General features: G+C 48.1%; 1 protein-coding gene across 2 annotated transcripts in view; it reads right to left on the bottom strand.

Moving 5' to 3' along the window:
* The window catches only part of CTNNBIP1 (catenin beta interacting protein 1), a 51,098-nt gene that overhangs the window by 17,656 nt on the left and 18,821 nt on the right, over positions 1-14,621 (bottom strand). For both annotated transcript variants that reach the window (XM_082865493.1, XM_082865492.1), the window contains exon 2: positions 10,313-10,397. The gene's annotated coding sequence lies outside the window, so the exon portion shown is untranslated. The remainder of the gene's footprint in view (positions 1-10,312; positions 10,398-14,621) is intronic.

Genomic DNA, 14,621 nt, shown 5'->3' with positions numbered 1-14,621 from the left:
TGGAGCCCTGGCAGCCCTGGTGCCAAGGAGCTGCGCTCGGAGGACCAAGGGAGCCGGGCTTGCGGGCCAAGGACACTCCTCACACCATCCATCCCTCAGGGGCCAGCAAGCCTTGGACCAGCAGGCTCTCCCAGGTGAAGGGCAGACTCAGAAAGGCGCCAGAGCCCTGGGCAGCAGCCTCCCTGGAGGCTCCTGTCAACCGCTCAGTCCCCAGAAGCTAACAGGGGCTCCGGCCCTAAAAGCCTGCACAATAGGGCAAAATGTGTATTGCGTAGCAATGCAGCTGTGCACTCAATGCAGTGCCGTCTACTTACAGGGCCTTCCTTTCCACCACCAAAGCCCAGGCTCCCTCTTCTACTGTCTGCTATCCTGTCACTTCCTCCTGGTTCAGAAAAGGGTCTAATTAACACTGGTAACCAGGAAGGAGGGGTGAGCTGCCTGCAGAATGACCTCTGGTGAGAGGCAGCCAGCCGTCCCCTGGGGCCAGGTGCACGAGCGCAGCGGACAGCCCTCAGTTCCCAGCACAGCTGAGTGGGGAGGCTCGGTTCTGGGGGATCACTCCTCCTCCTGTCCACCCCTTCTCACTTCCTTCCACTCCACCACCCAGCGCAAGTAGCCGGAATGATTTTTTATTTTTTTAATTTTTATTTATTTTTTTTATAAGTTGTGTGCTTTTTTAATTTTTTTATTTTATTTTATTTATTTTTTTATACAGCAGGTTCTTATTAGTCATCAATTTTATACACATCAGTATATACCTGTCCATCCCAACCACCCAATTCAGCACACCACCATCCCCACCCCGCTGTGGCTTTCCCCCCTTGGGGGGAAAAGTTTGTTCTCTACATCTGTGTCTCAACTTCTGCCCTGTAAACCGGTTCATCTGTACCATTTTTCTAGGTTCCACATACATGCGTTAGTATACGATATTTGTTTTTCTCTTTCTGACTTACTTCACTCTGTATGACAGTCTCTAGATCCATCCACGTCTCAACAAATGACTCAATTCCGTTCCTTTTTATGGCTGAGTAATATTCCATTGTATATATGTACCACAACTTCTTTTTTTTTTTTTTTTTTTTTGCAGTATGCAGGCCTCTCACTGTTGTGGCCTCTCCTGTTGTGGAGCACAGGCTCCGGACGTGCAGGCTCAGCGGCCATGGCTCACGGTCCTAGCTGCTCCACGGCATGTGGTATCTTCCCGGACCGGGGCACGAACCCATGTCCCCTGTATCGGCAGGCAGACTCTCAACCACTGCGCCACCATGGAAGCCCACCACAACTTCTTTATCCATTCGTCTGTGGATGGGCATTTAGGTTGCTTCCATGACCTGGCTATCGTAAATAGTGCTGCAGTGAACATTGGGGTGCATGTGTCTTTTTGAATTATGGTTTTCTCTGGGTATATGCCCAGTAGTGGGATTGCTGGATCATATGGTAATTCTATTTTACTTTTTTAAGGAAACTCCATACTGTTCTCCATAGTGGCTGTATCAATTTACATTCCCACCAACAGTGAAAGAGGGTTCCCTTTTCTCCACACCCTCTCCAGCATTTGTTGTTTGTAGATTTTCTGATGATGCCCATTCTGACTAGTGTGAGGTGATACCTCACTGTAGTTTTGATTTGCATTTCTCTAATAATTAGTGATGTTGAGCATCCTGTCATGTGCCTCTTGCCCATCTGTATGTCTTCTTTGGAGAAATGTCTATTCTCCAAAATGTCTTCTGCCCATTTTTGGATTGCATTCTTTGTTTTTTTAATATTGAGCTGCATGAGCTGTTTATATATTTTGGAGATTAATCCTTTGTCCATTGATTCGTTTGCAAATATTTTCTTCCATTCTGAGGGTTGTCTTTTCATCTTGTTTATGGTTTCCTTTGCTGTGCAGAAGCTTTGAAGTTTCATTAGGTCCCATTTGTTTATTTTTGTTTTTATTTCCATTACTCTAGGAGGTGGATCAAAAAAGATCTTGCTGTGATTTATGTCAAAGAGTGTTCTGCTTATGTTTTCCTCTAAGAGTTTTATAGTGTCTGGTCTTACATTTAGGTCGCGAACCCATTTTGAGTTTATTTTTATGTATGGGTTAGGGAGTGTTCTAATTTCATTCTTTTACATGTACCTGTCCAGTTTTCCCAGCACCACTTATTGAAGTGACTGTCTTTTCTCCATTGTATATATATCCTTGCCTCCTTTGTCATAGATTAGTTGACCATAGGTGCATGGGTTTATCTCTGGGCTTTCTATCTTGTTCCATTGATCTATATTTCTGTTTTTGTGCCAGTACCATATTGTCTTGATTACTGTAGCTTTGTAGTATAGTCTGAAGTCAGGGAGTCTGATTCCTCCAGCTCCATTTTTTTCCCTCAAGACTGCTTTGGCTATTCGGGGTCTTTTGTGTCTCCATTCAAATTTGAAGATTTTTTGTTCTAGTTCTGTAAAAAAATGCCATTGGTAGTTTGATAGGGATTGCACTGAATCTGTAGATTGCTTTGGGTAGTAGAGTCATTTTCACAATATTGATTCTTCCAATCCAAGAACATGGTATATCTCTCCATCTGTTGGTATCATCTTTAATTTATTTCATCAGTGTCTTATAGTTTTCTGCATACAGGTCTTTTGTCTCCCTAGGTAGGTTTATTCCTAGGTATTTTATTCTTTTTGTTGCAATGGTAAATGGAAGTGTTTCCTTAATTTCTCTTTCAGATTTTTCATCATTAGTGCGTAGGAATGCAAGAGATTTCTGTGCATTAATTTTGTATCCTGCAACTTTACTAAATTCATTGATTAGCTCTAGTAGTTTTCTGGTGGCATTTTAAGGATTCTCTATGTATAGTATCATGTCATCTGCAAACAGTGACAGTTTTACTTCTTCTTTTCCAATTTGTATTCCTTTTATTTCTTTTTCTTCTCTGATTGCCACGGCTAGGACTTCCAAAACTATGTTGAATAAGAGTGGTGAGAGTGGCATCATTGTCTTGTTCCTGATCTTAGAGGAAATGCTTTCAGTTTTTCACCATTGAGAACGATGTTTGCTCTGGGTTTGTCATATATGGCCTTTATTATGTTGAGGTAGGTTCCCTCTATGCCTACTTTCTGGAGAGTTTTTATCATAAACGGGTGTTGAATTTTGTCAAAAGCTTTTTCTGCATCTATTGAAATGATCATATGGTTTTTGCTTTTTCAATTTGTTAATATGGTGTATCACATTGATTGATTTGCATATATTGAAGAATCCTTGCATCCCTGGGATAAATCCCACTTGATCATGGTGTATGATCCTTTTAATGTGTTGTTGGATTCTGTTTGCTAGTATTTTGTTGAGGATTTTTGCATCTATATTCATCAGTGATACTGGTCTGTAATTTTCTTTTTTTATAGTATCTTTGTCTGGTTTTGGTAACAGGGTAATGGTGGCCTCATAGAATGAGTTTGGGAGTGTTCCATCCTCTGCAATTTTTTGGAAGAGTTTGAGAAGGATGGGTGTTAGCTCTTCTCTAAATGTTTTACAGAATTCACCTGTGAAGCCATCTGGTCATGGCTTTGTTTGTTGGAAGATTTTTAATCACAGTTTGTTGGAAGATTTTTAATCACAGTTTCAATTTCATTACTTGTGATTGGTCTGTTCATATTTCTGTTTCTTCCTGGTTCAGTCTTGAACGGTTATACCTTTCTAAGAATTTTTCCATTTCTTCCAGGTTGTCCAATTTATTGGCATAGAGTTGCCTGTAGTAGTCTCTTCGGATGCTTTGTATTTCTGCGGTGTCTGTTGTAACTTCTCCTTTTTCATTTCTAATTTTATTGATTTGAGTCCTCTCCCTCTTTTTCTTTTTTATAAATTTATTTTATTTATTTATTTTTGGCTATGTTGGGTCTTCGTTGCTGCACGCAGGCTTTCTCTAGTTGTGGCGAGTGGGGGCTACTCTTTGTTGTGGTGTGTGGGCTTCTCATTGCAGTGGCTTCTCTCATTGCGGAGCACGGGCTCTAGGTGCCTGGGCTTCAGTAGTTGTGGCACGCAGGCTCAGTATTTGTGGCTCGTGGGCTCTAGAGCGCAGACTCAGTAGTTGTGGTGCACGGGCTTAGTTGCTCCGCGGCATGTGGGATCTTCCCAGACCAGGGCACGGACCTGCATCCCCTGCACTGGCAAGCGGATTCTTAACCACTGCGCTACCAGGGAAGCCCCCCCTTTCTCTTGATGAGTCTGGCTAATGGTTTGTCAATTTTGTTTATCTTCTCAAAGAACCAGCTTTTAGTTTTATTGATCTTTGCTATTGTTTTCTTTGTTTCTATTTCATTTATTTCTGCTCTGATCTTTATGATTTCTTTCCTTCTGCTAACTTTGGGTTTTGTTTGTTCTTCTTTCTCTAGTTCCTTTAGGTGTAAGGTTAGATTGTTTATTTGAGAGTTTTCTTGTTTCTTGAGGTAGGCTTGTATAGCTATAAACTTCCCTTTTAGAACTGCTTTTGCTGCATCCCATCGGTTTTGGATCGTCATGTTTTCATTGTCATTTGTCTCTAGGTATTTTTTAATTTCCTCTTTGATTTCTTCAGTGATCTCTTGGTTATTTAGTAATGTATTGTTTAGCCTCCATGTGTTTGTGATTTTTACATTTTTTCCCCCTGTAATTCATGTCTAATCTCATAGCATTGTGGTCAGAAAAGATGCTTGATATGATTTCAATTTTCTTAAATTTACTGAGGCTTGATTTGTGACCCAAGATGTGATCTATCCTGGAGAATGTTCCGTGCGCACTTGAGAAGAAAGTGTAATCTGCTGTTTTTGGATGGAATGTCCTATAAATATCAATTAAATCTATCTGGTCTATTGTGTCATTTAAAGCTTCTGTTTCCTTATTTATTTTCATTTTGGATGATCTGTCTATTGGTGTAAGTGAGGTGTTAAAGTCCCCCACTATTATTGTGTTACTGTTGATTTTCTCTTTTATAGCTGTTAGCACTTGCCTTATGTATTGAGGTGCTCCTATGTTGGGTGCATACATATTTATAATTGTTATATCTTCTTCTTGGATTGATCCCTTGATCATTATGTAGTGTCCTTCCTTGTCTCTTGTAAGCTTCTTTATTTTAAAGTCTATTTTATCTGATATGAGTATTGCTACTCGAGCTTTCTTTTGATTTCTATTTGCATGGAATATCTTTTTCCATCCCCTCACTTTCAGTCTGTATGTGTCCCTAGGTCTGAAGTGCGTCTCTGGTAGGCAGCATATATATGAGTCTTGTGGGGTTTTTTTGTTTTGTTTTGTTTTTTTGCGGTACGCAGGCCTCTCACTGCTGTGGCCTCTCTTGCTGCGGAGCACAGGCTCTGGATGCGCAGTCTCAGCGGCCATGGCTCATGGGCCCAGCCGCTCCATGGCATGTGGGATCCTCCCGGACCGGGACACGAACCCGCGTCCCCTGCCTCGGCAGGCAGACCCCCAACAACTGCGCCACCAGGGAAGCCCTGGGTCTTGTTTTTGTATCCATTCAGCGAGTCTGATTTGCTCCTTGTCTTTTGGTTGGAGCATTTAATCCATTCACGTTTAAGGTAATTATCGATATGTATGTTCCTATGACCATTGTCTTAATTGTTTTGGGTTTGTTTTTGTAGGTCCTTTTCTTCTCTTGTGTTTCCCACTTAGAGAAGTTCCTGTAGCATTTGTTGTAGAGCTGGTTTGGTGGTGCTGAATTCTCTTAGCTTTTGCTTGTCTGTAAAGCTTTTGATTTCTCCATCGAAACTGAATGAGATCCTTGCCAGGTACAGTAATCTTGGTTGTAGGCTCTTCCCTTTCATCACTTTAAGTATATCATGGCACTCCCTTCTGGCTTGTAGAGTTTCTGCTGAGAAGTCAGCTGTTAACCTTATGGGAGTTCCCTTGTATGTTATTTGTCGTTTTTCTCTTGCTGCTTTCAATAATTTTTCTTTGTCTTTAATTTTTGCCAATTTGATTACTATGTGTCTCGGCATGTTTCTCCTTGGGTTTATCCTGTATGGGACTCGTTGCACTTCCTGGACTTGGGTGGCTATTTCCTTTCCCATGTTAGGGAAGTTTTTGACTATAATCTCTTGAAATATTTTCTCTGGTCCTTTCTCTCTCTCTTCTCCTTCTGGGACCCCTATAATGTGAATGTTGTTGCGTTTAATTTGTCCCAGAGGTCTCTTAGGCTGTCTTCATTTCTTTTCATTCTTTTTTTTTTTTTTTGTGGTACGCGGGCCTCTCACTGTTGTGGCCTCTCCCGTTGCGGAGCACAGGCTTCAAACGCACAGGCTCAGCGGCCACGGCTCACGGGCCCAGCCGCTCTGCGGCATGTGGGATCCTCCCAGACCGGGGCACGAACCCGTGTCCATTTCATCGGCAGGCGGACTCTCAACCACTGCGCCACCAGGGAAGCCCTCTTTTCATTCTTTTTTCTTTATTCTGTTCCGCAGCAGTGAATTCTAGCATTCTGTCTTCCAGGTCACTTACCCGTTCTTCTGCTATTGATTCCTTCTAGTGTAGTTTTCTTTTCAGTTATTGTATTGGTCATTTCTGTTTGTTTCTTCTTTAATTCTTCTAGGTCTTTGTTAAACATTTCTTGCATCTTCTCGATCTTTGCCTCCATTCTTTTTCCGAGGTCCTGGATCATCTTCACTATCATTATTCTGAATTCTTTTTCTGGAAGGTTGCCTATCTCCACTTCATTCAGTTGTTTTTCCTGGGGTTTTATCTTGTTCCTTCATCTGGTACATAGCCCTCTGCCTTTTCATCTTGTCTGCCTTTCTGTGAATGTGGTTTTTGTTCCACACGCTGCAGGATTGTAGTTCTTCTTGCTTCTGCCGTCTGCCCTCTGGTGGATGAGGCTACCTAACTGGAATGATCTTTTTAAAAGCCAGAATGGATGACATTTCTCCCCACTCCAACCTACCCCAGGATACGCTTCACGCCCTTGCCAGGACCCCACATGGCCGGCTCTGCCTCTCGCTCCCACTCCTCCCCTCTGTCTCGCTGGCCCCCAGTTTGTTTCTAGGACCTGCCAAGAAGCTCCTCCCCAGCAGCCTTTGCACTGGGGTCCCCAGGCTGGAACTGGCTTCTTTTCTGCTCGCTTAGATGCCTTCCTGGGGAGGCTTTCCTGACTGCATGACCGCGGTAGGTCGTGCGCCCCACCCAGGCCCTCTTGGGCACGTGGTCCCATCACATCCCAGTTTCTTCTTCTTTTGTTTTTTTTTTAGGCCACACCATGCGGCATGCAGATTTTAGTTCCCCGACCAGGGACTGAACCCGTGCCCCCTGCATTGGGAGCATGGAATCTTAACCACTGGACCACCAGGGAAGTCCCTTGTCCGCTTCATAGAGCACCTGCCGGGGTGCTCACTCACTGTCTTCCTGCACCTGCTGGAGGGCCGGGGCCGTGGCTGCTTCGCTTGCCCCGTCTTCCTTCAGCCCTGGCCCAGTTGGCTGAAGAGAGAACCCAGACAGCCTGTGGGGTCTGGGCTTCCACCCCCTACCATCTCCACATCACTTACGGTCAAATACAAGTCCCTAATCCAGTCTCCATAACCAAATTTAGCTTTTCCAAAGACTCTCATTCCTGAGTATTTTGTGTGCCTTGGGCTGTCGTGTTCTCCGAGGTCATCTGAAATGCTCCATGAAGACTTCAAATTGGGAATTAGGGCTTCCAGGGGTAAAAGTCTTCTGAGTCTGTCCTGTGTCCAAGGGCTAATGGTCAGTTGGCCCTCTCCTTGTGGAAGTCAAGGGATTGGCCACTAGGTGTCGCCACACACAAAAGAACCAGAGCCCCAGGGCCACACCCACCCGCTCCCCTACCTCCGTGCTACTGCCCCCTCACCCCCCACCCCCTCGGCCCCCAACACAAGCTCCCCAACGGCCCTTCTGGTTCAAGGCTTCATAGTGGTCCTACTGTCACAAACCACCCCCAGTCCTGGGTCCCAGAGCAAGCTCTATCCCCCCATTTAGGGGCCAGCTCTACCCAGGCAAGGATATGTCTCTGGTTTTGCTGTGTGTCCCAGGACCTCGGGACGCTGGCTTCACAGAGATTGAGAGCCCCTTCCTCACTGTCCTTTCCTGACCACCCAAGCTTCCTCCAACAGAGGTATGAGGGCTCAGAACCCACAGGAGTGTGTGTGGGTGCCCGTCTCAATCATTTTACACGGGGTCTATTTCACAGAACTTTGCTCCTCCCAACAATCCTACCCTTGGCGTCACGTACGGACCGGTTCTGTTCCACTGTAGCTCCACTATCCCCGGGGACCCACCACGCTCACACTGTGATTACCAGGGGGTCTCACACACCCAGCCGTGGGCCTGGGGTGTCGCTGGTGCCTGAATGGGTCTTTGGGGCCAGGTCACTCCCTGTTCACACTTCCCTGGCAGAGACCAGTTCTTAAACTGTTACTGCTTGCCTTGGGAGGACTCCTGCCCTTCCTAAAACTGCTGGTCTTCTAGGATTCTTCGAGCTCTAGTTTGAGCTGACTCCACCCTGCTGCCTGACAGAGAGAACACCCAGGAATGGGTCAGGGCCGACGGCGGCGTGAACACGTGTTCCTGCCCTCCACACTCCAATCCTGATGGACGGGAACATTGGGACCTGTTTACATAATTCTGTCCGAAACAGAAGCTGCATCAAGGGTGCCAATGTGAAGGAAATAATTGAAGAGAATCAACCACAATCAACCCAAACAACAACGACCTTTCAGTCGCTGGTAATGCTGCAAGTGTATTACAGTGCGTTTGAGTTTGGTGCCTATCCAAGCGAACATGTGGTTAAGTTTTCATCACAGTTTTGACACACATCAGATTAACTTCACTTGAGAATTCTTATTCTTCCCTGTAGGGATCAAGAACTGGTCTCCACTAAAATGTGTTTAAATTACCTAAGTCCAAACTGCAAAGAATTTGGACACAATAATTATTCATTCAGTCCTCAGCTGTGAGAGCTGAAGGTAAGGTAATGCTGCTTCTCACGTATGGTCTCCTGGCGACCCCACAAACACACCACCGCCTAAGATGGTGGAGCTTCCATCCTAAATCCTAAGAAAATCCCTCAGTGTTAACTGCCCAAGTCAGAGACAGACCTGCTCCCTCTCTTAAGATATAACATTCTGGAAGCTAAACAGGGAAAGGCATACATGAGCCAAAACATAGAAAATGGAAAGAAACAGGCAACTATCAACTATGCAAACGAAAGGCAAGGGGAGAGGCTTGTGGCTAAGTGGATGCTGTGTCACAGATATCCACGGCTTACGCGAAAGTGGGTGTGATTCCAGAAAATCACACCTGACTGGGACAAATGCACTTCAGAGAAACTGAGTTCCATACATTCACTGCAGACACACAGATGCATTCACCCCCCCACACACACCTTCTATACACTTCTGTTGGTTCTGAGCCTGCATCTCTGTTGAAGGAAGGTTGGTAGGTGAAAGACAGTCAGGAAGGGGTTCCCAACCACTGGGAAGGGTGCTTACAAAGTGACAATGTGGCTCGTGGCCTGGGAGGGCGCACCACATTTTCTGGGAGGCATCGAGGTTGTCCGTAAGATACCACATTCCTGCCCAGAGATTAGAGGGACCTAATCTCTATGCACATGAGCTCCAGCTTGGAAACAGCTGATCTCACTTTGGAAGAATTGGGAGGTAGAGCAGGAAAGACTCAGAGAGCAGGACATGCACAAGTCAGACCCATTCTGATAAACGACTTTGAAAGCTGGCCTCCCTTTGACAGGCGGGGGGGGGCGCCCAAATACAAACACAGCCACCTGCACTCCTTTTTATTTATAAACTTAAAGCTAATGCTGTTTAACACCCACACTTATGTAAATTGGAATATACGTTTATACCCAGGGTGGTCTACCACCTGCTTGTAAATGCTGCCTGACCTCGGGCTTGGCCAGACAACAGGGGGCGCCTATAGGTACACAAGCCACCTCTCCCCCATGGGTCCCAGCACTTGACTTTCGTCCATTTAAAAAAAATGTGATATATTTTAGATGTTCATGTTTTAAAATGTACATTTTCGTCTGTACAATGTTTACATTGCATGAAAATACAGTGCCATATAACTGTGTGACTCACAGAGCTTATATAAAATATTAATTCAGACCTCACACATCTTAACAGCCTAAAAGACATCAGCAGAACCACAACGTTCACGGTTAAGAACCCACACAGCTGAAGCAATGAGCATTATCAGGGACGATGAAGAAAGGATATGAGATGTGCTAGCTTCACGGTCAGCCCTAGAGCCAGTACCCAAGGCCCTCTCCTCAACGCCGTTCTATGGCCACTCTACCAGACGTCCTTCCCCTGGGGTCCTTACCTGCTTCTGGAAATCACCCTCAGGAAAACAGGTGCTCAACTGTGACGGGCAGGTTGTGGCCGGGGAGAAGGAGGAAGGTGCAGCCCTGTGGAAACACAGAACCCAGGTCACGGGAGGAGCCAGGAGGAGCCACGGCCGGTGCTGTGGGATATAGGCGGATGGCGGGAAGCTTGTGGCCAAGGGCCCTGCACGGTCTAGAAATATCTGTATGTCTGGCCAGCCCAGAAACTTGCACCAGCACCCTGGGATAAGGTGCTGGCTGCAGCTATGCACTGTCATTTCCTGCCAAAGCAGGTCACTACACACCCTCCTCCCCTTGGGTTAGTCACCGAGGCCGACTGAGAGCCGCGCTGGGAGATGTCGAGGACCAGAGTGAATCACTTCCAGGCAGCTGATGGGCAAGTCCTGCACCTGCCCGAGAAGGCATCCCACCCACCAAACAACACGACAAGCCAGGCACAGCTACCTCGGCGCTCCGCCCACTTTGTGCTCAGACTTGCATGGTGTTTGTGTGCCTGGGGAACATCTGTAGTTGTATATGGAAACATAAGTTTACATACACACACACACACACACACACCCCCCACAGATTCAGATAATTTAAAACCTACTAGTCTGGCCACAGGTGTGCTTGCCCCAAACACACCTCTTCTAGGAATCAGAGAACATTCTCTTCTCTTCTTTGGCCTTCCACACACACCCTCATCGTCTGGGTCCTCTGCAGGTTGACCAGGCAGGAGGGAGGCTGCTAATGGTGGGTGGAGGTGCAGGCGGGGGGGCCGGAGTCTCGCCTGCCCGTGGCAGCCCGGCCACCCCTCCACTGCGGCGTGTGGGCCTCAGAGCACTTGGTTTAAAGGTGGACTCCTGGCTCTCAGCCCTGCGGTGAGGACAGATGTCTTTGGATAATTGAGAAACCTATTCTAGGGGACCAAGGGGAGCTCTGCAACCCATCTGTCTTCAGCAATCTCTGCTACTCACCCACCCAAGAGGCTGAGGAAAACGTGCTTTCCAGAGGAAGTGAGATTCAGAAGCCTCCCCTACAGGGAGATGCTGCTCTGACCCTGGGTCTCTGGTCTGCAGAGCCCTTAGACCAGTGATGGCCCTGGGATGGAAGAGCAGTCACCCGTCACTGCCACCCCCCACCCTCAGCCTACCCTACGGGAAAGACATTTACAACGATTAATTGCTCTTTTATTCCTCTAGACATCAAAGCACTGAAATACCAAGGATCCCTGGGGAACCTTCTACCCAAGTCCCCACATTCCTTCAAAAAGAGATGAAAAGAGACAACCTTCTCCCACTTCTGAGGGGCTTTAATTTTCCAACTACCCCAACAGCCAATTAGCCTCCTACTGTCTACAGGGCTCGGACTGTCCAAGAAACAGAGAGGAACCTTGGCTTCATGACTTGAAGGAGAGGGCGCCTATGGGATGTGGTGGCTCCTGATGGGACCATCTGGGGACTCACACCAGCTGTTCCATTTGCCACCCGATGATCAGGTCAATGTTCCCAATTTACAGAGGAGGAAACCGAGGACCAAAGCGCCTGGGGCCCCAGAGCCGGTGGAGACGGTGAGCACGCTTCCAGAGCTGGACTCTGTTTCCCGTTCTACTCTGTCAATGGTCAGCTGTGCAATCTGAGGTCAGTCACTGCCCCCTGAGCCCTCCAGTTTGCCACTGGTCAAAAGGAAATCAGGACCTCTACCGTGTCCTCCCTCGGAGGATGCAAGGAGATGAGGGCTGGCTTCATGAGTATGAGGCCTGGGCACCAGCACAGGTCCGAGCACTCATAAGGGCCCTACTCTTGGTTTAATGCTCTCCTGTTGCCGTCTTACAATTCTGAATAACTCTTTTAACAAGGGGTCCTGCATCGGGTGCCACCAACTATCTAGCCAGTCCAGAATGAGGGCAAGGATGTCAAGTGCTCTCAACTGCCAAGGGGACCGTAACCTTACGTAGACATGACATGGACTCAGGAAAGATTTACTAGAATAAAACCTCTCTAGGTGAACACAGCCCTGTGTCAGGCTCAGGAAGCAGGAGGTACAAAGGTGGGGCTGTGACACTAAGCCTGCCTTCCAGGAGCTTCCAGAATGGCTGAGGAAACCACACTGCACAAGGCAAATGGAAAACAACACAAATAATATGTAACAATGAACCAAAAAGATAGGTCAGGTTAAAAACACAAACACTTCCAAGAGTGCCAACTGCACGTAACGTGCCGTGCCCAGCACCTCCCCCTGAGCAGCTCAGAGGTGAGAGGAAAAAACCCAGGGCCTCGACCCAGTGTAGTTAAGTGGCAGAGTAAGGGGATGCGCAAAGCTCTGTGGCAACACAGAGGAAGGGGAGGGACCAGCTCCTAGCAGAAGACCCTGAAACTGGGTCTTGAAGGATGAATAATAGGAGTTTGCTGGTAGGGAAGATGGGGAAGCGCGCTGCAGGCAGAGGGAACAGACATTCTTTGAACAAACAATTACTGAGCATCTGTTTATTATATGCCAGGCCCTGTGCTGGGCATTGAGGATACACAGGCGAGCATGCTTGTGATAATGACTCCCAGTGAGCAGGGGAGACAGGCATGAATCAAGTCACACCCTGGTAAACAGAGCCTCAGATGGTGATAAATGATGGGGGTCAGGGGTCGGGGGTGGTAAGTGCAAGGTGCCCTAGGACGCGCAGCTGGGAATCTGACCTCGCCCTGGGGGCAGGCACCCTTGGAGGTGACTTCTGAGCTGTTACTCAGGTCAGGAGGAGCTGGGTTGGGGGACACACACACACACACACACACACACACGTAAAGGTCCTCAAACAGGAAGAGACTGGGCCTTTGGGAAAACTGGAGGAAGAAGGTGTAGCTGAGGCCAGGGAGGCAGGTGAGGGGGCTCAAGGTACTGGACCACATGGGTCTCGGGGGGGTGAGGAGAGGTTCAAGCGGGAGAGTCGGGTAAAGCCTGAGACCCCTGTGGCTGTGGCGTGAGGGCTGCGGTGTGAGGAGAGATGGAGAGAAGCTGGAGGGGAGGTCCCTGCTGGGCCAGGTGAGGGCCGGGCTTGGGCTGCAGGGTGACGGAGAAGGGACGGTGAGGGTGGGAGGGCTTGGGACACTTCGGCAGGTGGAACTGCGGGACAGGAGCAGTGTCGGAGCCTGGACTGCACTGCGGCTGCGGGAGGGGGTGTGGGTGTGACGTGCCAGCTGCCGGTCTGCTGGTGACGGCCCTGAGGACAGGCCAACAGCTGGGGCTGGGCTCCCAGGGCCACGGAGAAGCCCCTGGGTGGAAACAGAGCAGACTCGTCCTTCAGATGAAGTCGGTATCACCATGCACATCCACAAAGCGTTCTGGAGACGGAGTCAGAACGTGGTGACTGACCAGATCCGGGAAACGTCTGGGGAACTTCTAGGAGACGCTGCGCTGGATGGGGCGGGGGGCTGGGGGGGCACTTTGGGAAGAAGGAGCGACATGGGTGACGGCGAAGAACTGACATCCTGGCATGTCACGTACCAGCCGTGTGGCCTTGAGGAACGCATTCATCCATGCAATCAACAGACGTTCTGAGCACTTACTGGGACTGGGATACAGCAGTGCAAAAACAGGCCAAAGTCCCTATGTACATTCTAGGGAGAAGGGAGAACAGACAAAATGAAATAAACGAGAAGTAATCAGCGGGTAAATAACCTAGTAAGGAGGAAGGAGATAGGTACTCTGATAAAAGACCGAGCTGGCTGAGAGGAAAAGGAGGTGTCAGTGGTCAGGTGAGCAGGTGAGCCAGGGGAAGCCTGGGGGAGCTGGACTGGGGCCCTGGGCACAGTGGGAGGGACACCAGCGAGGGGAGGAGGGGGAGGGGAGCAGATCAAAGGAAGGATAAGGGTGGGGGTGGTGAGGAACACGACCTCCTTCCATGTTCCACGTGCTGCCCGGAATGCTTGGTTTCTCAGCCTCAGCACTAGCGACATTCTGGACTGGATACTTCTCTGTTGCGGTGACTGTGCCACCCATGGGAGGTTATTTAGCAGCCTCCCTGGGCTCTACCAGCCAAAAGCACCTCCCCCTTGGTTGTGACAACCAAGCATGTCTCCAGACTTTGCCACGTGCTCCCTGGGGGGTAAAGTCCCCCCCAGGTGAGAACACTGCTTTAAAGAAACAGCTGACATACATTCTGGCTTGCTGTTGGCCGGGCGCTGCTCTGAACCCTCCACGTATATGAATCATTCAGTCTTTGCAACAAGCAACCCTATAAGGTTTTACAAATGAGGGCACTAGTCTATGCTCACCCAGCTAGCCCGTCCTAGTCCGTTCTGGGGCAGGATTCGAACC

Source organism: Leucopleurus acutus (assembly GCF_964270905.1).
Source record: "Leucopleurus acutus genome assembly, chromosome: 2".
NCBI lineage: Eukaryota > Metazoa > Chordata > Mammalia > Artiodactyla > Delphinidae > Leucopleurus > Leucopleurus acutus.
The sequence above is the reverse complement of the archived record's forward strand: the minus strand, read 5'-3'. Positions and strand labels throughout refer to the sequence as shown.